Source organism: Lissotriton vulgaris, chromosome 12 (assembly GCF_964263255.1).
Source record: "Lissotriton vulgaris chromosome 12, aLisVul1.2, whole genome shotgun sequence".
Taxonomy (NCBI): domain Eukaryota; kingdom Metazoa; phylum Chordata; class Amphibia; order Caudata; family Salamandridae; genus Lissotriton; species Lissotriton vulgaris.
The window spans coordinates 99815564-99836159 of NC_141700.1; the positions used below are offsets into that span (position 1 = coordinate 99815564).

The following is a 20596-nucleotide window of genomic DNA, read 5'->3' on the forward strand; positions in this document are numbered from 1 at the left end:
ATCAAAATAAGTGGATACTAAGAGATCGGAACACAGTGAATCTAAAAAAGGGTCCCAAATGTGATCAAAATGATGTAAGCTGCCGTTTCATTTATAAATCATTTTTTTTTTAAATCTAGCCTCTTCAAATATATCCCCCAGCCAAGAATGAATCGTAGGAATGACATTTGTCCTCCAAAAACCTAGTATGTTAACTTTGGCTGAACTGGGAGCAGTGGAAAGCCATTTAAAGAAAGAAATGGACCTGGGAGACATATCGATGTGCCTGGGTTGGAGAGTGGGTTACCATAACTGAACCGTTCTGCAAAAGGGAGATTTGTTAGGGGAGGGCGTAGAACCACAGTGAATGGTCGTAGCTTCTTGGCGCTATCCAATTTATAAACATGCATGCCGTGCTGAGATTGCTTCTAAGCCACATACATATCTGAACAGGCATACTTCATGAAGGTCGTGAGGGCTGCACACTTGGGGGCACACCTCATGTTGGCGCTAGGTTTCTAGGCACCACACATGTCGCGTGTGACCGTAAAGTTTATGTAGGTTGGTGAGGTGGGAGTTTTCACTTCCTTCCCCAGCCCGACTGTAATTCCATATTTCAGCACTCCTATCTGGGGCTAGCCACCTCGTCTGGAGCCTTATCAATGAATGTCGCCTCCCCACCCCCCACACCCCCACCCACCTCTAACACATGGGAAGTGAGTGCACTGGGGCTGAGGAGGGTGGCTGGCAGAGGAGGGGGCGCAGAGAAGCCTTTAAGAGCATAACGCAGAGCTCTCCGGGCCACCAGTCCACCGCAGGGGGCAGCAGGAGCCAGAGGGGAGGTGGCAGCTCTGAGCAGCCCAGAGCCTTCAAGGAGCAGGAAAAGGAGGGGGGAGAGGCCGGAGGAAGGCGCTGCAGGAGGGGGAGCCGGGCTCGGCTGCAAGGGAGAGGAGCAGGGCATAGGGGGAGACAGGAGGCAGGGGCAGAGGGGGTATAAACCTGGGAACGTGTCAGAGGGGCTGTAGATAGACCTTGTGGGAGGTGAGGCGGGATTAGCGCACCGAAGACGCGCTGAAGGAACGAAGCTGTACTGAAGGAGTACCGGAGGAGTAAAGAGGTACGGATCCTCGAGAGGGACACGAGAACTGAACATGGAGGTCTTCTGAACCAGCCCGACCAGGTGTGCTTCACCTGCGCCCACAGGCGGTGACGGAGGCCGGGGACCATCCCGGGGGCCACCTTCTGAAGGGCGACGTGAGCTGGTGCAAGGAGAGACCCCCGCAGGTGAGGCGCGCACCTTCATGACAGAGGGGTGTCTGTCCCCAGGCTCCTCGAGCCACGATCCATGGACACGCCCCTGTTCCCACCTTCACGAATGCAGGGTCTGACCCTGGCTTTTTGTTCTGGCCCTGCCTGTGTACTGTCACTGCTGTGCCTTCTAGTTCTTTGCTAGAACTTGTAGTAGGGTGCACTGGCTCTGAGTTTAATAGTGTTCCCTGGTTCTGACATTTTAGTAGTGTTCCCTGGTTCTGAACTTTTACTAGGGTGCACTGGTTCTGAGTTTATTAGTGTTCCCTGGTTCTGACATTTTAGTAGTGTTCCCTGGTGCTGAACTTTTAGTAGGGAGCACTGGTTCTGAGTTTAATAGTGTTCCCTGGTTCTGAACTTTTAGTAGTGTTCCCTGGTTCTGAAATTTTAGTAGTGTTCCCTGGTTCTGAACTTTTAGTAGTGTTCCCTGGTTCTGAAATTTTAGTAGTGTTCCCTGGTTCTGAACTTTTAGTAGTGTTCCCTGGTTCTGAACTTTTACTAGGGTGCACTGGCTCTGAGTTTTAATAGTGTTCCCTGGTTCTGAACTTTTAGTAGTGTTTCCTGGTTCTGAACTTTTAGTAGTGTTCCCTGGTTCTGAACTTTCACTAGGGTGCACTGGCTCTGAGTTTTAATAGTGTTCCCTGGTTCTGAACATTTAGTAGTTTTCCCTTGTTCTGAACTTCGAATAGTGTTCCCTGGTTCTGAACTTTTAGTATTGTTCCCTGGTTCTGAACTTTTAGTAGTGTTTCCTGGTTCTGAACTTTTATTAGTGTTCCCTGGTTCTGAACTTTTAGTAGTGTTCCCTGGTTCTGAACTTTTACTAGGGTGCACTGGCTCTGAGTTTTAATAGTGTTCCCTGGTTCTGAACTTTTAGTAGTGTTCCCTGGTTCTGAACTTTTAGTAGTGTTTCCTGGTTCTGAACTTTTAGTAGTGTTCCCTGGTTCTGAACTTTTAGTAGTGTTCCCTGTTTCTGAACTTTTAGTAGTGTTTCCTGGTTCTTAACTTTTAGTAGTGTTTCCTGGTTCTGAACTTTTAGTAGTGTTCCCTGGTTCTGAACTTTTACTAGGGCACACTGGCTCTGAGTTTTAATAGTGTTCCCTGGTTCTGAACTTTTAGTAGTGTTCCCTGGTGCTGAACTTTTAGTAGGGTGCACTGGCTCTGAGTTTTAATAGTGTTCCTTGGTTCTGAACTTTTTGTAGTGTTCCCTGGTTCTGAACTTTTAGTAGTGTTTCCTGGTTCTGAACTTTTAGTAGTGTTCCCTGGTTCTGAACTTTTATTAGTGTTTCCTGGTTCTGAACTTTTAGTAGTGTTCCCTGGTTCTGAACTTTTAGTAGTGTTCCCTGGTTCTGAACTTTTACTAGGGCGCACTGGCTCTGAGTTTTAATAGTGTTCCCTGGTTCTGAACTTTTAGTACTGTTCTTTGGTTCTGAACTTTTAGTAGTGCTCCCTGGTTCTGAACTTTTAGTAGTGTTCCCTGGTTCTGAACTTTTAGTAGTGTTTCCTGGTTCTGAACTTTTAGTAGTGTTCCCAGGTTCTGAACTTTTAGTAGTGTTCCCTGGTTCTGAACTTTTAGTGGTGTTCCCTGGTTCTGAACTTTTAGTGGTGTTACCTGGTTCTGAACTTTTACTAGGGTGCACTGGGTCTGAGTTTTCATAGTGTTCCCTGGTTCTGAACTTTTAGTAGTGTTCCCTGGTTCTCGACTTTTAGTAGTGTTCCCTGGTTCTGAACTTTTAGTAGTGTTTCCTGGTTCTGAACTTTTAGTAGTGTTCCCTGGTTCTGAACTTTTAGTAGGGTGCACTGGCTCTGAGGTTTAATAGTGTTCCCTGGTTCTGAACTTTTAGTAGTGTTCCCTGGTTCTGAACTTTTAGTAGTGTTCCCTGTTTCTGAACGTTTAGTAGTGTTTCCTGGTTCTTAACTTTTAGTAGTGTTTCCTGGTTCTGAACTTTTAGTAGTGTTCCCTGGTTCTCGACTTTTAGTAGTGTTCCCTGGTTCTGAACTTTTAGTAGTGTTTCCTGGTTCTGAAATTTTAGTTGTGTTCCCTGGTGCTGAACTTTTAGTAGGGTGCACTGGTTCTGAGTTTTAATAGTGTTCCCTGGTTCTGAACTTTTAGTAGTGTTTCCTGGTTCTGAACTTTTAGTAGTGTTCCCTGGTTCTGAACTTTTAGTAGTGTTCCCTGGTTATGAACTTTTACTAGGGCGCACTGGCTCTGAGTTTTAATAGTGTTCCCTGGTTCTGAACTTTTAGTAGTGTTCCCTATTTCTGAACTTTTACTAGGGCGCACTGGCTCTGAGTTTTAATGGTGTTCCCTGGTTCTGAACTTTTAGTAGTGTTCCCTATTTCTGAACTTTTAGTAGTGTTTCCTGGTTCTGAACTTTTAGTAGGGTGCACTGGCTCTCAGTTTTAATAGTGTTCCCTGGTTCTGAACTTTTAGTACTGTTCTTTGGTTCTGAACTTTTAGTAGTGTTCCCTGGTTCTGAACTTTTAGTAGTGTTCCCTGGTTCTGAACTTTTAGTAGTGTTCCCTGGTTCTGAACTTTTAGTAGGGTGCACTGGCTCTCAGTTTTAATAGTGTTCCTTGGTTCTGAACTTTTAGTAGTGTTCCCTGGTTCTGAACCTTTAGTAGTGTTTCCTGGTTCTGAAATTTTAGTAGTGTTCCCTGGTTCTGAACTTTTAGTAGGGTGCACTGGCTCTGAGGTTTAATAGTGTTCCCTGGTTCTGAACTTTTAGTAGTGTTCCCTGGTTCTGAACTTTTAGTAGTGTTCCCTGTTTCTGAACTTTTAGTAGTGTTTCCTGGTTCTTAACTTTTAGTAGTGTTTCCTGGTTCTGAACTTTTAGTAGTGTTCCCTGGTTCTGAACTTTTACTAGGGCACACTGGCTCTGAGTTTTAATAGTGTTCCCTGGTTCTGAAATTTTAGTAGTGTTCCCTGGTGCTGAACTTTTAGTAGGGTGCACTGGCTCTGAGTTTTAATAGTGTTCCTTGGTTCTGAACTTTTAGTAGTGTTCCCTGGTTCTGAACTTTTACTAGGGCGCACTGGCTCTGAGTTTTAATAGTGTTCCCTGGTTCTGAACTTTTAGTACGGTTCTTTGGTTCTGAACTTTTAGTAGTGTTCCCTGGTTCTGAACTTTTAGTAGTGTTCCCTGGTTCTGAACTTTTAGTAGAGTTCCCTGGTTCTGAACTTTTAGTAGTGTTCCCTGGTTCTCGACTTTTAGTAGTGTTCCCTGGTTCTGAACTTTTAGTAGTGTTCCCTGGTTCTGAACTTTTAGTAGTGTTCCCTGGTTCTGAAATTTTAGTAGTGTTCCCTGGTTCTGAACTTTTTGTAGTGTTCCCTGGTTCTGACATTTTAGTAGTGTTCCCTGGTTCTGAACTTTTTGTAGTGTTCCCTGGTTCTGACATTTTAGTAGTGTTCCCTGGTGCTGAACTTTTAGTAGGGAGCACTGGTTCCGAGTTTAATAGTGTTCCCTGGTTCTGACATTTTAGTAGTGTTCCCTGGTGCTGAACTTTTAGTAGGGATCACTGGTTCTGAGTTTAATAGTGTTCCCTGGTTCTGAACTTTTAGTAGTGTTCCCTGGTTCTGAAATTTTAGTAGTGTTCCCTGGTTCTGAACTTTTAGTAGTGTTCCCTGGTTCTGACATTTTAGTAGTGTTCCCTGGTGCTGAACTTTTAGTAGGGCGCACTGGTTCTGAGTTTAATAGTGTTCCCTGGTTCTGACATTTTAGTAGTGTTCCCTGGTTCTGAACTTTTACTAGGGTGCACTGGTTCTGAGTTTATTAGTGTTCCCTGGTTCTGACATTTTAGTAGTGTTCCCTGGTGCTGAACTTTTAGTAGGGAGCACTGGTTCTGAGTTTAATAGTGTTCCCTGGTTCTGAACTTTTAGTAGTGTTCCCTGGTTCTGAAATTTTAGTAGTGTTCCCTGGTTCTGAACTTTTAGTAGTGTTCCCTGGTTCTGAAATTTTAGTAGTGTTCCCTGGTTCTGAACTTTTAGTAGTGTTCCCTGGTTCTGAAATTTTAGTAGTGTTCCCTGGTTCTGAACTTTTAGTAGTGTTCCCTGGTTCTGAACTTTTACTAGGGTGCACTGGCTCTGAGTTTTAATAGTGTTCCCTGGTTCTGAACTTTTACTAGGGTGCACTGGCTCTGAGTTTTAATAGTGTTCCCTGGTTCTGAACTTTTAGTAGTGTTTCCTGGTTCTGAACTTTTAGTAGTGTTCCCTGGTTCTGAACTTTCACTAGGGTGCACTGGCTCTGAGTTTTAATAGTGTTCCCTGGTTCTGAACATTTAGTAGTTTTCCCTTGTTCTGAACTTCGAGTAGTGTTCCCTGGTTCTGAACTTTTAGTATTGTTCCCTGGTTCTGAACTTTTAGTAGTGTTTCCTGGTTCTGAACTTTTGGTAGTGTTCCCTGGTTCTGAACTTTTAGTAGTGTTCCCTGGTTCTGAACTTTTACTAGGGTGCACTGGCTCTGAGTTTTAATAGTGTTCCCCGGTTCTGAACTTTTAGTAGTGTTCCCTGGTTCTGAACTTTTAGTAGTGTTCCCTGGTTCTGAACTTTCACTAGGGTGCACTGGCTCTGAGTTTTAATAGTGTTCCCTGGTTCTGAACATTTAGTAGTTTTCCCTTGTTCTGAACTTCGAGTAGTGTTCCCTGGTTCTGAACTTTTAGTATTGTTCCCTGGTTCTGAACTTTTAGTAGTGTTTCCTGGTTCTGAACTTTTGGTAGTGTTCCCTGGTTCTGAACTTTTAGTAGTGTTCCCTGGTTCTGAACTTTTACTAGGGTGCACTGGCTCTGAGTTTTAATAGTGTTCCCTGGTTCTGAGCTTTTAGTAGTGTTCCCTGGTTCTGAACTTTTAGTAGTGTTTCCTGGTTCTGAACTTTTAGTAGTGTTCCCTGGTTCTGAACTTTTAGTAGTGTTCCCTGTTTCTGAACTTTTAGTAGTGTTTCAAGGTTCTTAACTTTTAGTAGTGTTTCCTGGTTCTGAACTTTTAGTAGTGTTCCCTGGTTCTGAACTTTTACTAGGGCACACTGGCTCTGAGTTTTAATAGTGTTCCCTGGTTCTGAACTTTTAGTAGTGTTCCCTGGTGCTGAACTTTTAGTAGTGTTCCCTGGTTCTGAACTTTTAGTAGTGTTTCCTGGTTCTGAACTTTTAGTAGTGTTCCCTGGTTCTGAACTTTTATTAGTGTTTCCTGGTTCTGAACTTTTAGTAGTGTTCCCTGGTTCTGAACTTTTATTAGTGTTCCCTGGTTCTGAACTTTTTTAGTAGTGTTCCCTGGTTCTGAACTTTTACTAGGGCGCACTGGCTCTGAGTTTTAATAGTGTTCCCTGGTTCTGAACTTTTAGTACTGTTCTTTGGTTCTGAACTTTTAGTAGTGCTCCCTGGTTCTGAACTTTTAGTAGTGTTCCCTGGTTCTGAACTTTTAGTAGTGTTTCCTGGTTCTGAACTTTTAGTAGTGTTCCCAGGTTCTGAACTTTTAGTAGTGTTCCCTGGTTCTGAACTTTTAGTGGTGTTACCTGGTTCTGAACTTTTACTAGGGTGCACTGGCTCTGAGTTTTCATAGTGTTCCCTGGTTCTGAACTTTTAGTAGTGTTCCCTGGTTCTCGACTTTTAGTAGTGTTCCCTGGTTCTGAACTTTTAGTAGTGTTTCCTGGTTCTGAACTTTTAGTAGTGTTCCCTGGTTCTGAACTTTTAGTAGGGTGCACTGGCTCTGAGGTTTAATAGTGTTCCCTGGTTCTGAACTTTTAGTAGTGTTCCCTGGTTCTGAACTTTTAGTAGTGTTCCCTGTTTCTGAACTTTTAGTAGTGTTTCCTGGTTCTTAACTTTTAGTAGTGTTTCCTGGTTCTGAACTTTTAGTAGTGATCCCTGGTTCTGAACTTTTACTAGGGCACACTGGCTCTGAGTTTTAATAGTGTTCCCTGGTTCTGAACTTTTAGTAGTGTTCCCTGGTGCTGAACTTTTAGTAGGGTGCACTGGTTCTGAGTTTTAATAGTGTTCCTTGGTTCTGAACTTTTAGTAGTGTTCCCTGGTTCTGAACTTTTAGTAGTGTTTCCTGGTTCTGAACTTTTAGTAGTGTTCCCTGGTTCTGAACTTTTAGTAGTGTTCCCTGGTTATGAACTTTTACTAGGGCGCACTGGCTCTGAGTTTTAATAGTGTTCCCTGGTTCTGAACTTTTAGTAGTGTTCCCTATTTCTGAACTTTTACTAGGGCGCACTGGCTCTGAGTTTTAATAGTGTTCCCTGGTTCTGAACTTTTAGTAGTGTTCCCTATTTCTGAACTTTTAGTAGGGTGCACTGGCTCTGAGTTTTAAGTGTTCCCTGGTTCTGAACTTTTAGTACTGTTCTTTGGTTCTGAACTTTTAGTAGTGTTCCCTGGTTCTGAACTTTTAGTAGTGTTCCCTGGTTCTGAACTTTTAGTAGTGTTCCCTGGTTCTGAACTTTTAGTAGGGTGCACTGGCTCTCAGTTTTAATAGTGTTCCTTGGTTCTGAACTTTTAGTAGTGTTCCCTGGTTCTGAACTTTTTGTAGTGTTTCCTGGTTCTGAAATTTTAGTAGTGTTCCCTGGTTCTGAACATTTAGTAGTGTTTCCTGGTTCTGAACTTTTAGTAGTGTTCCCTGGTTCTGAACTTTTACTAGGGCACACTGGCTCTGAGTTTTAATAGTGTTCCCTGGTTCTGAAATTTTAGTAGTGTTCCCTGGTGCTGAACTTTTAGTAGGGTGCACTGGCTCTGAGTTTTAATAGTGTTCCTTGGTTCTGAACTTTTAGTAGTGTTCCCTGGTTCTGAACTTTTACTAGGGCGCACTGGCTCTGAGGTTTAATAGTGTTTCCTGGTTCTGAACTTTTAGTAGTGTTCCCTGGTTCTGAACCTTTAGTAGTGTTCCCTGTTTCTGAACTTTTAGTAGTGTTTCCTGGTTCTTAACTTTTAGTAGTGTTTCCTGGTTCTGAACTTTTAGTAGTGATCCCTGGTTCTGAACTTTTACTAGGGCACACTGGCTCTGAGTTTTAATAGTGTTCCCTGGTTCTGAACTTTTAGTAGTGTTCCCTGGTGCTGAACTTTTAGTAGGGTGCACTGGTTCTGAGTTTTAATAGTGTTCCTTGGTTCTGAACTTTTAGTAGTGTTCCCTGGTTCTGAACTTTTAGTAGTGTTTCCTGGTTCTGAACTTTTAGTAGTGTTCCCTGGTTCTGAACTTTTAGTAGTGTTCCCTGGTTATGAACTTTTACTAGGGCGCACTGGCTCTGAGTTTTAATAGTGTTCCCTGGTTCTGAACTTTTAGTAGTGTTCCCTATTTCTGAACTTTTACTAGGGCGCACTGGCTCTGAGTTTTAATAGTGTTCCCTGGTTCTGAACTTTTAGTAGTGTTCCCTATTTCTGAACTTTTAGTAGGGTGCACTGGCTCTGAGGTTTAATAGTGTTCCCTGGTTCTGAACTTTTAGTACTGTTCTTTGGTTCTGAACTTTTAGTAGTGTTCCCTGGTTCTGAACTTTTAGTAGTGTTCCCTGGTTCTGAACTTTTAGTAGGGTGCACTGGCTCTCAGTTTTAATAGTGTTCCTTGGTTCTGAACTTTTAGTAGTGTTCCCTGGTTCTGAACTTTTAGTAGTGTTTCCTGGTTCTGAAATTTTAGTAGTGTTCCCTGGTTCTGAACTTTTAGTAGGGTGCACTGGCTCTGAGGTTTAATAGTGTTCCCTGGTTCTGAACTTTTAGTAGTGTTCCCTGGTTCTGAACTTTTAGTAGTGTTCCCTGTTTCTGAACTTTTAGTAGTGTTTCCTGGTTCTTAACTTTTAGTAGTGTTTCCTGGTTCTGAACTTTTAGTAGTGTTCCCTGGTACTGAACTTTTACTAGGGCACACTGGCTCTGAGTTTTAATAGTGTTCCCTGGTTCTGAAATTTTAGTAGTGTTCCCTGGTGCTGAACTTTTAGTAGTGTTCCCTGGTTCTGAACGTTTAGTAGTGTTCCCTGGTTCTGAACTTTTAGTAGGGTGCACTGGCTCTGAGTTTTAATAGTGTTCCCTGGTTCTGAACATTTAGTAGTGTTCCCTGGTTCTGAACTTTTAGTAGTGTTGCCTGGTTCTGAACGTTTAGTAGTGTTCCCTGGTTCTGAACTTTTAGTAGTGTTCCCTGGTTCTCGACTTTTAGTAGTGTTCCCTGGCTCTGAACTTTTAGTAGTGTTCCCTGGTTCTGAAGTTTTAGTGGTGTTACCTGGTTCTGAAATTTTAGTAGTGTTCCCTGGTTCTGAACTTTTAGTAGTGTTCCCTGGTTCTGAACTTTTAGTAGAGTGTCCTGTCTCTGAACTGTTATTAGTATTAGTGTTCCCTGGCTCCCCGCTGTTAGCAGTGTTCCAAGGCTTTGAGCTGTTAGTAGTGTTCCCTGGCTCTGAGTTGTTAGTAGTTTTCTCTAGCTCTGTGCTTTGAGTAGTTTCTCTAGTTCTGTGCTTTTATGAGTTTTCTCAGGCTCTGTGCTTTTATGAGTTTTCTCAGGCTCTGTGCTTTTATGAGTTTTCTCAGGCTCTGTGCTTTTATGAGTTTTCCCAGGCTCTGTGCTTTTATGAGTTTTCTCAGGCTCTGCTTTTATGAGTTTTCTCCGGCGCTGTCCTTTAAGGAGCTTTCTCTAGTTCTGTGCTTTTAGGAGCTTTCTCTAGTTCTGTGCTTTTAGGAGTTTTCTCCAGTGCTGTGCTTTTAGTAGTTTTCCATAAGTCTTTGTGTAGTAGGGTTCTCTGGCTCTGAGCTGTTAGTAGGTTTCTCCAGCTCTGTGCTTTTAGGAGTTTTCTCCAGCTCTGTGCTTTTAGGAGTTTTCTCCAGCTCTGCACTTTTAGGAGTTTTCTCTAGTCCTGTGGTGTTAGTAGTTTTCGATAGCTCTGTGTGTAGTAGTGTTCTCTGACTCTAAGCTGCTAGTAGCGTTCCCTGGCTCTGAGATTTTAGTAGTTTTCTCTGGCTCTGAGGGTTTGGTTGTTTTCTATAGCTCTGTGTGTAGTAGTGTTCTCTGGCTCTGAGCTGCTAGTAGTGTTCTTTGTAAATCGATTTTGGCCACTATAGGTGTGGCAGGGTATACTCAGACATGAGTCCCTTTCTCACTGCTCCATCAGGATTCAAGCAAGCCGGGCCGAAGAGGCTGAAATGCCAGAAACCGGTCCCCGGTAGCTTGTCTCCTTTCTGGTAAAGAATTGGCTTGGTAGTTTAGTCTGCCCTGTTCCCATGATGCACTGGGCCAGGGACAGACTGATTTGCATATAGCCAGGTTCTGAGCTGGGATGGGGCAGTGAGATAAATAACGGTGATGGATCAAGCCCTGATCTTTGGACTGGGTAAGAGTGGTCTGCTCAATTCAGACACTCTGTTCATCACCACCCCCTTTTGTAAATCGATTTTGGCCACTATAGGTGTGGCAGGGTATACTCAGACATGAGTCCCTTTCTCACTGCTCCATCAGGATTCAAGCAAGCCGGGCCGAAGAGGCTGAAATGCCAGAAACCGGTCCCCGGTAGCTTGTCTCCTTTCTGGTAAAGAATTGGCTTGGTAGTTTAGTCTGCCCTGTTCCCATGATGCACTGGGCCAGGGACAGACTGATTTGCATATAGCCAGGTTCTGAGCTGGGATGGGGCAGTGAGATAAATAACGGTGATGGATCAAGCCCTGATCTTTGGACTGGGTAAGAGTGGTCTGCTCAATTCAGACACTCTGTTCATCACCACCCCCTTTTGTAAATCGATTTTGGCCACTATAGGTGTGGCAGGGTATACTCAGACATGAGTCCCTTTCTCACTGCTCCATCAGGATTCAAGCAAGCCGGGCCGAAGAGGCTGAAATGCCAGAAACCGGTCCCCGGTAGCTTGTCTCCTTTCTGGTAAAGAATTGGCTTGGTAGTTTAGTCTGCCCTGTTCCCATGATGCACTGGGCCAGGGACAGACTGATTTGCATATAGCCAGGTTCTGAGCTGGGATGGGGCAGTGAGATAAATAACGGTGATGGATCAAGCCCTGATCTTTGGACTGGGTAAGAGTGGTCTGCTCAATTCAGACACTCTGTTCATCACCACCCCCTTTTGTAAATCGAGTAGTGTTCTCTGGCTCTGAGATTTTAGTAGTTTTCTCTGGCTCCGAGCTGTTAGTACTTTTCTCTGGCTCTGAGCTGTTAGTAGTTTTCTCTGGCTCTGAGCTGTTAGTAGTGTTCTCTGGCTCTCTACTTTTAGTAGTGTTCTCTGGCTCTCTACTTTTAGTAGTGTTCTCTGGCTCTGCGCTTTTAGTAGTTTTTCTGGCTCTGAGCTGTTAGTAGTGTTCTCTGGCTCTGTGCTTTTAGTAGTTTTCTCTGGCTCTGCGGTTGTAGTAGTTTTCTCTGGCTCAGTGCTTTTAGTAGTGTTCTTTGGCTCTGTGCTTTTAGTATTTTTCTCTGGCTCTGTGCTTTTAATAGTTAGGTTTATTTGGCTCTGAGCTGTTAGTAGTGTTCTTTGGCTCTGTGCTTTTAGTAGTTTTCTCTGGCTCTGAGCTGTTAGTAGTGTTCGTTGGCTCTGTGCTTTTAGTAGTTTTCTCTGGCTCTGAGCTGTTAGTAGTGCTCTCTGGCTCTGTGCTTTTAGTAGTTTTCTCTGGCTCTGAGCTGTTAGTAGTGTTTTCTGGCTCTGTGCTTTTAGTAGTTTTCTCTGGTTCTAAGCTGTTAGTAGTTTTCTCTGGCTCTGTGCTTTTAGTAGTTAGGTTTATTTGGCTCTGAGCTGTTAGTAGTGTTCTTTGGCTCTGTGCTTTTAGTAGTTTTCTCTGGTTCTGAGCTGTTAGTAGTGTTCTCTGGCTCTGTGCGTTTAGTAGTTTTCTCTGGCTCTGAGCTGTTGGTAGTGTTTTCTGGCTCTGTGCTTTTAGTAGTTTTCTCTGGCTCTAAGCTATTAGTAGGTTTCTCTGGCTCTGTGCTTTTAGCAGTGTTCTCTGGCTCTGAGATTGTAGTAGTTTTCTCTGGCTCTGTGCTTTTAGTATGTAGTTTTCTCTGGCTCTGTGCTGTTAGTAGTGTTCTCTGGCTGTGCATTTAGTAGTGTTTTCTGGCTCTGGGCTGTTAGTCTTCTCTGGCTCTGAGCTTTTAGTAGTTTTCTCTGGCTCTGTGCTGTTAGTAGTGTTCTCTGGCTCTGTGCATTTAGTAGTGTTTTCTGGCTCTGGGCTGTTAGTCTTCTCTGGCTCTGTGCTTTTAGTAGTTTTCACTGGCTCTGAGCTGTTAGTAGTGTTCTCTGGCTCTGTGCTTTTAGTATATTTCTCTGTCTCTGTGCTTTTAGTAGTTTTCTCTGGCTCTGTACTTTTAGTAGTTGTCTCTGGCTCTAAGCTATTAGTAGGTTTCTCTGGCTCTGTGATTTTAGCAGTGTTCTCTGGCTCTGAGATTGTAGTAGTTTTCCCTGGCTCTGTGCTTTTAGTATGCAGTTTTCTCTGGCTCTGTGCTGTTAGTAGTGTTCTCTGGCTGTGCATTTAGTAGTGTTTTCTGGCTCTGGGCTGTTAGTCTTCTCTGGCTCTGAGCTTTTAGTAGTTTTCTCTGGCTCTGTGCGGTTAGTAGTGTTCTCTGGCTCTGTGCATTTAGTAGCGTTTTCTGGCTCTGGGCTGTTAGTCTTCTCTGGCTCTGTGCTTTTAGTAGTTTTCACTGGCTCTGAGCTGTTAGTAGTGTTCTCTGGCTCTGTGCTTTTAGTATGTTTCTCTGGTTCTGTGCTTTTAGTAGTTTTCTCTGGCTCTGTGCTTTTAGTAATGTTCTCTGGCTCTGAGATTGTAGTAGTTTTCTCTGGCTCTGTGCTTTTAGTAGTTTTCTCTGGCTCTGTGCTGTTAGTAGTGTTCTCTGGCTCTGTGCATTTAGTAGTGTTTTCTGGCTCTGGGCTGTTAGTCTTCTCTGGCTCTGAGCTTTTAGTAGTTTTCTCCGGCTCTGAGCTGTTAGTAGTGTTCTCTGGCTCTGTGCTTTTAGTATTTTTCTATGGCTCTGTGCTTTTAGTAGTTTTCTCTGACTCCGAGCTGTTAGTAGTGTTCTCTGAGCTGTTAGTAGTGTTCTCTGGCTCTGTGCTTTTAGTACTTTTCTCTGGCTCTGGGCTGTTAGTCTTCTCTGGCTCTGTGCTTTTAGTAGTTTTCTCCGGCTCTAAGTTGTCAGTAGTGTTCTCTGGCTCTGAGCTGTTAGTAGTGTTCTCTGAGCTGTTAGTAGTGTTCTCTGCCTCTGAGTTGTCAGTAGTTTTCTCTGGCTCTGTGCTTATAGTAGTTTTCTCTGGCTCTGAGCTGTTAGTAGTTTTCTCTGGCTCTGAGCTGTTAGTAGTCTTCTCTGGCTCTGAGCTTTTAGTAGTTTTCTCTGGCTCTGTGCGGTTAGTAGTGTTCTCTGGCTCTGTGCATTTAGTAGCGTTTTCTGGCTCTGGGCTGTTAGTCTTCTCTGGCTCTGTGCTTTTAGTAGTTTTCACTGGCTCTGAGCTGTTAGTAGTGTTCTCTGGCTCTGTGCTTTTAGTATGTTTCTCTGGTTCTGTGCTTTTAGTAGTTTTCTCTGGCTCTGTGCTTTTAGTAATGTTCTCTGGCTCTGAGATTGTAGTAGTTTTCTCTGGCTCTGTGCTTTTAGTAGTTTTCTCTGGCTCTGTGCTGTTAGTAGTGTTCTCTGGCTCTGTGCATTTAGTAGTGTTTTCTGGCTCTGGGCTGTTAGTCTTCTCTGGCTCTGAGCTTTTAGTAGTTTTCTCCGGCTCTGAGCTGTTAGTAGTGTTCTCTGGCTCTGTGCTTTTAGTATTTTTCTATGGCTCTGTGCTTTTAGTAGTTTTCTCTGACTCCGAGCTGTTAGTAGTGTTCTCTGAGCTGTTAGTAGTGTTCTCTGGCTCTGTGCTTTTAGTACTTTTCTCTGGCTCTGGGCTGTTAGTCTTCTCTGGCTCTGTGCTTTTAGTAGTTTTCTCCGGCTCTAAGTTGTCAGTAGTGTTCTCTGGCTCTGAGCTGTTAGTAGTGTTCTCTGAGCTGTTAGTAGTGTTCTCTGCCTCTGAGTTGTCAGTAGTTTTCTCTGGCTCTGTGCTTATAGTAGTTTTCTCTGGCTCTGAGCTGTTAGTAGTTTTCTCTGGCTCTGAGCTGTTAGTAGTTTTCTCTGGCTCTGAGCTGTTAGTAGTGTTCTCTGAGCTGCTAGTAGTGTTCTCTGGCTCTGTGCTTTTAGTACTTTTCTCTGACTCTGAGCTGTTAGTAATTTCTCTGGCTCTGAGCTTTTAGTAGTTTTCTCTGGCTCTGAGCTGTTAGTAGTTTTCTCTGGCTCTGTGCTTTTGGTAGTGTTGCTGAGCTGTTAATAGTGTTCTCTGAGCTGTTAGTATTGTTCTCTGCCTCTGAGTTGTCAGTAGTTTTCTCTGGCTCTGTGCTTATAGTAGTTTTCTCTGGCTCTGAGCTGTTAGTAGTTTTCTCTGGCTCTGAGCTGTTAGTAGTGTTCTCTGAGCTGTTAGTAGTGTTCTCTGGCTCTGTGCTTTTAGTAGTTTTCTCTGGCTCTGCGCTTTTAGTACTTATCTCTGGCTCTGCGCTGTTAGTAATTTCTCTGGCTCTGAGCTTTTAGTAGTTTTCTCTGGCTCTAAGCTGTTAGTAATTTCTCTCGCTCTGAGCTTTTAGTAGTTTTCTCTGGCTCTGAGCTGTTAGTAGTTTTCTCTGGCTCTGTGCTTTTAGTAGTTTTCTCTGGCTCTGTGCTTTTAGTACTTTTCTCTGGCTCTGAGCTGTTAGTAATTTCTCTGGCTCTGTGCTTTTAGTACTTTTCTCTGGCTCTGAGCTGTTAGTAATTTCTCTGGCTCTGTGCTTTTAGTACTTTTCTCTGGCTCTGAGCTGTTAGTAATTTCTCTGGCTCTGAGCTTTTAGTAGTTTTCTCTGGCTCTGAGCTGTTAGTAGTGTTCGTTGGCTCTGTGCTTTTAGTAGTTTTCTCTGGCTCTGAGCTTTTAGTAGTTTTCTCTTGCTCTGAGCTGTTAGTAGTGTTCTCTGGCTTCGAGCTGTTAGTAGTGTTCTCTGGCTTCGAGCTGTTAGTAGTGTTCTCTGGCTTCGAGCTGTTAGTAGTGTTCTCTGGCTCTGTGCTTTTAGTAGTTTTCTCTGGCTCTGTGCTTTTAGTAGTCTTCTCTGGCTCTGTGCTTTTAGTAGTTTTCTCTTGCTCCGAGCTGTTAGTAGTTTTCTCTGGCTCTGTGCTTTTAGTAGTGTTCTCTGGCTCTGTTCTTTTAGTAGTCTTCTCTGGCTCTGAGCTTTTAGTAATTTTCTCTGGCTCTGAGCTGTTAGTAGTTTTCTCTGGCTCTGTGCTTTTAGTACTTTTATCTGGCTCTGTGCTTTTAGTACTTTTCTCTGGCTCTGTGCTTTTAGTACTTTTCTCTGGCTCTGAGCTGTTAGTAATTTCTCTGGCTCTGTGCTTTTAGTACTTTTCTCTGGCTCTGAGCTGTTAGTAATTTCTCTGGCTCTGAGCTTTTAGTAGTTTTCTCTGGCTCTGATCTGTTAGTAGTTTTCTCTGGCTCTGTGCTTTTAGTAGTGTTGTCTGGCTCTGTGCTTTTAGTAGTTTTCTCTGGCTCTGAGCTGTTAGTAGTGTTCTCTGGCTTCGAGCTGTTAGTAGTGTTCTCTGGCTCTGAGTTCTTAGTAGTGTTCTCTGGCTGTCACATTTTAGTAGATTTCCTGACTCTGACTCAACGTGGCAGTGTCTTCCTCGCTCCTGGTCCCATGGACATGGCCAGCTCCTGCAGCCCGGCTTTGTCACTGCCCCTCACTATTGCCTTGAATCTTTGCTGTGTTCACTGGCTCTGATTTTAGTTCTTGTTTTCCCCTCTGGTTCCTTACTGTCCAGGACTCTGCGCCCCACTCTTTCACCTGTCGCCTGCCCAGGGACATCTTAAGGATTTTGGGGGCCCTGGACCAAACCTATTTTAGGGGCCCCTGTTCGGAACAGATTTGAATTTATGATCCAAATTCAGATTTTTTTTATTGCAAAGTATTTTATTGAGTTTTACATACAGCTATATTCGTTTTACTGTTAGAGGTAACTAGCCAAACTTGGCTGATTTTGTGATGTTTAACAGGTTGGTGATATACATGCTAGGCTGTACCCCTTTCCATTGACTTGTTAGGTGGTTAGGGACAGCTTAAGAGAGAAGGAGAGAATAGAGAGAGAAAAACATTGCCACAAGAAGTCCACTCTCGTAGTGTCCAATTCTGGCCCTGTTCTGTACGTGTATCGTATTGTTTTGCGGGCAATCGCCCCCCCTCCCCCCCAAGTGATCTCACGGGGGTTCATAGGGGTCTGGATACTCGTCCAGGCTTTTCTACATCCCCCTAGTAGCTGGTTTCCAGGGTGAGGTTTGCAGTGCTATGGCCCCTTTGGCCAGGTCACTGACAGCTCATCAAAATTCTAAATGTGTTTACACCTACTATTCATTGATAGTGACGTGTGTTTTCAATATTGTGACACAGTAGCAGCTCACTCATATCATTGCAAATAATCTCCGTGACACCCTCCCATTTCCCATATGGGAGGTCCTGTATTATGGATGTTGCATGAAGCATTAACCCAACATTTCTCCGCAAAATGTTTGCAGTAGACTCTCACACATCACCCACATTAAAAAGAAATTAAAGGAAATCGGTATTTAAAACTATGTTTAGGGATTATTCAAGGTCATCAGGGCAAGACTATCTGCAGAGCAGAGTTTGCTTTATCAGGGCGGCCCCCTGAAAGGCTATGGCTCTTGGCCAGAAGCCCACTTTGCCCATGCCTTAAAACGTCTCTGCCCCTGCCTGTGATCTTGGCTCATTGCTGTGCCCCCGTCTCCTAGCTGTGTCTTGCGTCTCCTTGCTGTGTCTTGTGTCTCCTTGCTGTCCCCCCGGCTCCTTGCTGTGTCTTGTGTCTCATTGCTGTGTCCATTGGCTCCTTGCTGTGCTCGCGGCTCCTTACTGTCCCCACGGCTCCTTGCTGTGTCTTGTGTCTCCTTGTTTTGTCTTGTTTCTCCTTGCTGTATCTTGTGTCTCCTTGATGTGCCCCCTGGCTCCTTGCTGTCCCCCGCACCTGGCTGTGTCTTGTGTCTCCTTGTTTTGTCTTGTGTCTCCTTGCTGTGTCTTGTATCTCCTTGCTGTGCCCCCTGGCTCTTTGATGTCCCCCCTGGCTCCTTGCTGTCCCTCCTGCTTCCTTGGTACCCACCCTGGCTCCTTGATGTCCCCCCTGGCTCCTTGCTATCCCCCCTGGCTCCTTGATGTCCCCCCTGGCTCCTTGATGTCCCCCAGGCTCCTTGATGTCCCCCCTGGCTCCTTGCTGTCCCCCTGGCTCCTTGATGTCCCCCCTGGCTCCTTGATGTCCCCCAGGCTCCTTGCTGTCCCCCCTGGCCCTTGATGTGCCCCTGGCGCCTTGATGTCCCCCTGGCTCCTTGATGTCCCCCCTGGCTCCTTGCTGTCCCTCCTGGCTCCTTGCTGTCCCTCCTGGCTCCTTGTTGTCCCCCTGGCTCTTTGCTTTTCCCCATGGCTCCTTGCTGTCCCCCATGGCTCCTTTATGTCCCCCTGGCTCCTTGATGTCCCCCCGGCTCCTTGATGTCCCCCCGGCTCCTTGCTGTGCCCCCTGGCTTCTTGCTGTGCCCCCTGGCTCCTTGCTGTCCCTCCTGGCTCCTTGCTGTCCCTCCTGGCTTCTTGCTGTCCCTCCTGGCTTCTTGCTGTCCCCCCTGGCTCCTTGATGTCCCCCTTGGCTCCTTGCTATCCCCCTGGCTCCTTGCTGTCCCTCCTGGCTTCTTGCTGTCCCCCTGGCTCCTTGCTGCCCCCCCCTGGCTCCTTGATGTCCCCCCTGGCTCCTTGCTATCCCCCCTGGCTCCTTGATGTCCCCCAGGCTCCTTGCTGTCCCCCCCCCTGGCTCCTTGATGTCCCCCCTGGCTCCTTGATGTTCTCCTGGCTCTTTGCTATCCCCCCTGGCTCCTTGATGTGCCCCCTGCCTCCTTGCTGTACCCCCTGGCTCCTTGCTGTCCCTCCTGGCTTCTTGCTGTCCCCCTGGCTCCTTGCTGCCCCCCTGGCTCCTTGTTGTCCCCCATGGCTCTTTGCTGTCCCTCCTGGCTCCTTGCTGTACCCCCTGGCTCCTTGATGTCCCTCCTGGCTCCTTGATGTCTCCCCGGCTCCTTGCTGTGCCCCCTGGCTCCTTTATGTCCCCACTGGCTCCTTGATGTGCCCCCGGCTCCTTGCTATCCCCCCTGGCTCCTTGATGTGCCCCCCTGGCTCCTTGATGTGCCCCCCTGGCTCCTTGATGTGCCCCCTGGCTCCTTGCTGTCCCCCCTGGCTCCTTGCTGTCCCCCTGACTCCTTGCTGTCCCCCTGGCTCCTTGCTGTCCCCTCTGGCCCATTGCTGTCCCCCCTGGCTCCTTGCTGTTCCCCCTGGCTCCTTGCTGTTCACCCTGGCCCCTTGCTGTCCCCCTGGCCCCTTGCTGTCCCTCCTGACTCCTTGCTGTTCCCCATGGGTCCTTTCTGTTCCCCCTAGCTCCTTGCTGTCCCTCCTGGCTCCTTGCTGTTCCCCTGGCTCCTTGCTGTCCCCCCGGCTCCTTGCTGTCCCCCCTGGCTCCTTGCTGTCCCCCCTGGCCCCATGCTGCCCCCCCTAGCTCCTTGCTGTTCCCCCTGGCTACTTGCTGTACTCCTGGCTCCTTGCTGTCCCCCCTGGCTCCTTGCTGCCCCACCTGGCCCCATGCTGTCCCCCCTGGCTCCTTGCTGCCCCACCTGGCCCCATGCTGTCTCCCCTGGCTCCATGCTGTCCCCCATGGCTCCTTGCTATCCCCCCTGGCTCCTTGCTGTGCCCCCTGGCTCCTTGATGTCCCCCCTGGCTCCTTGATGTCTCACTGGCTCCTTGCTGTGCCCCCTGGCTCCTTTATGTCCCCACTGGCTCCTTGATGTGCCCCCGGCTCCTTGCTATCCCCCCTGGCTCCTTGATGTGCCCCCCTGGCTCCTTGATGTGCCCCCTGGCTCCTTGCTGTCCACCCTGGATCCTTGCAGTCCCCCCTGACTCCTTGCTGTCCCCCCTGGCTCCTTGCTGTCCCCCCTGGCTCCTTGCTGTTCACCCTGGCTCCTTGCTGTTCACCCTGGCCCCTTTCTGTCCCCCTGGCCCCTTGCTGTCCCCCTGGCCCCTTACTGTCCCTCCTGACTCCTTGCTGTTCCCCATGGCTCCTTTCTGTTCCCCCTAGCTCCTTGCTGTCCCTCCTGGCTCCTTGCTGTCCCCCTGGCTCCTTGCTGTCCCCCTGGCTCCTTGCTGTCCCCCCTGGCCCCATGCTGTCGCCCCTAGCTCCTTGCTGTTCCCCCTGGCTACTTGCTGTACTCCTGGCTCCTTGCTGTCCCCCCTGGCTCCTTGCTGCCCCCCCTGGCCCATGCTGTCCCCCCTGGCTCCATGCTGTCCCCCATGGCTCCTTGCTATCCCCCCTGGCTCCTTGCTGTGCCCCCTGGCTCCTTTATGTCCCCACTGGCTCCTTGATGTGCCCCGGCTCTTTGCTATCCCCCCTGGCTCCTTGATGTAGCCCCCTGGCTCCTTGATGTGCCCCCTGGCACCTTGCTGTCCCCCCTGTCTCCTTGCTGTCCCCCCTGTCTCCTTGCTGTCCCCTCTGTCTCCTTGCTGTTCCTCTGGCTCCTTGCTGTTCCCCCTGGCTCCTTGCTGTCCCCCCTGGCTCCTTGCTGTCCCCATGGCTCATTGCTGTCCCCCAGGCTCCTTGCTGTCCCCCCTGGCTCCTTGCTGTTCCCCCAGCTCCTTGATGTCCCCCCTGGCTCCTTGATGTCCCCCCTTGTTCCTTGCTGTCCCCCTTGCTCCTTTATGTCCCCCCTTGCTCCTTCATGTGCCCACTGGCTCCTTTAAATTCCCCCTGCCTCTTTGCTTTGTCCCCCCTGGCTCCTGGGTGTCTCTCGCGGCTCATTTCTGTGTCCCCTGATTCCTTACTGCACCCCCCCAGGCTCCTTGCTGTCCCTCCGGGCTCCTTTATGTCCACCCTGTTTCCTTGCCATGTTACATGCTCCTGGATGTACCCATTGACTCCTTACTGTGCCCCCCGGCTCCTTCCTCTGTCCCTTGACTTTGTTCTTGATTTCTTGCTCTGTCCCTTGACTACGTTCTTTACTCCTTGCTCTGTCCATTGACTCTGTTCCAGACTATCTTCCCTATATTTTGGCTCTGTTCCTGACTCCTTGCTCTGTCCCTTGGCTCTGTTCCTGACTCCTTGCTCTCTCCCTTGTCTCTGTTCCTGACTCCTTGCTCTGTCCCTTGGCTCTGTTCCTGACTCCTGGCTCTGTCCCATGACCCTGTGCCATCTGGTTCATTGTTATGTCCCTGTTATGTCCTCCCACCCCACTTCCTTGTTGTGTCCCATAGTTCTTACCATCTCATTGATGTCACGTATGGCTCCTTGCTGTCTCTCATCACCTTGATGTATATACTTGC

At 46.9% G+C, this 20596-nt stretch overlaps 1 protein-coding gene across 1 annotated transcript in view; it reads left to right on the top strand.

The window, feature by feature from the left end:
* The first annotated feature begins 785 nt into the window (after positions 1-785).
* The window catches only part of LOC147673505 (SMAD family member 6-like), a 55966-nt gene continuing 36155 nt past the window's right edge, over positions 786-20596 (top strand). Inside the window, exon 1 of the mRNA XM_086947371.1 lies at positions 786-1263. The gene's annotated coding sequence lies outside the window, so the exon portion shown is untranslated. The remainder of the gene's footprint in view (positions 1264-20596) is intronic.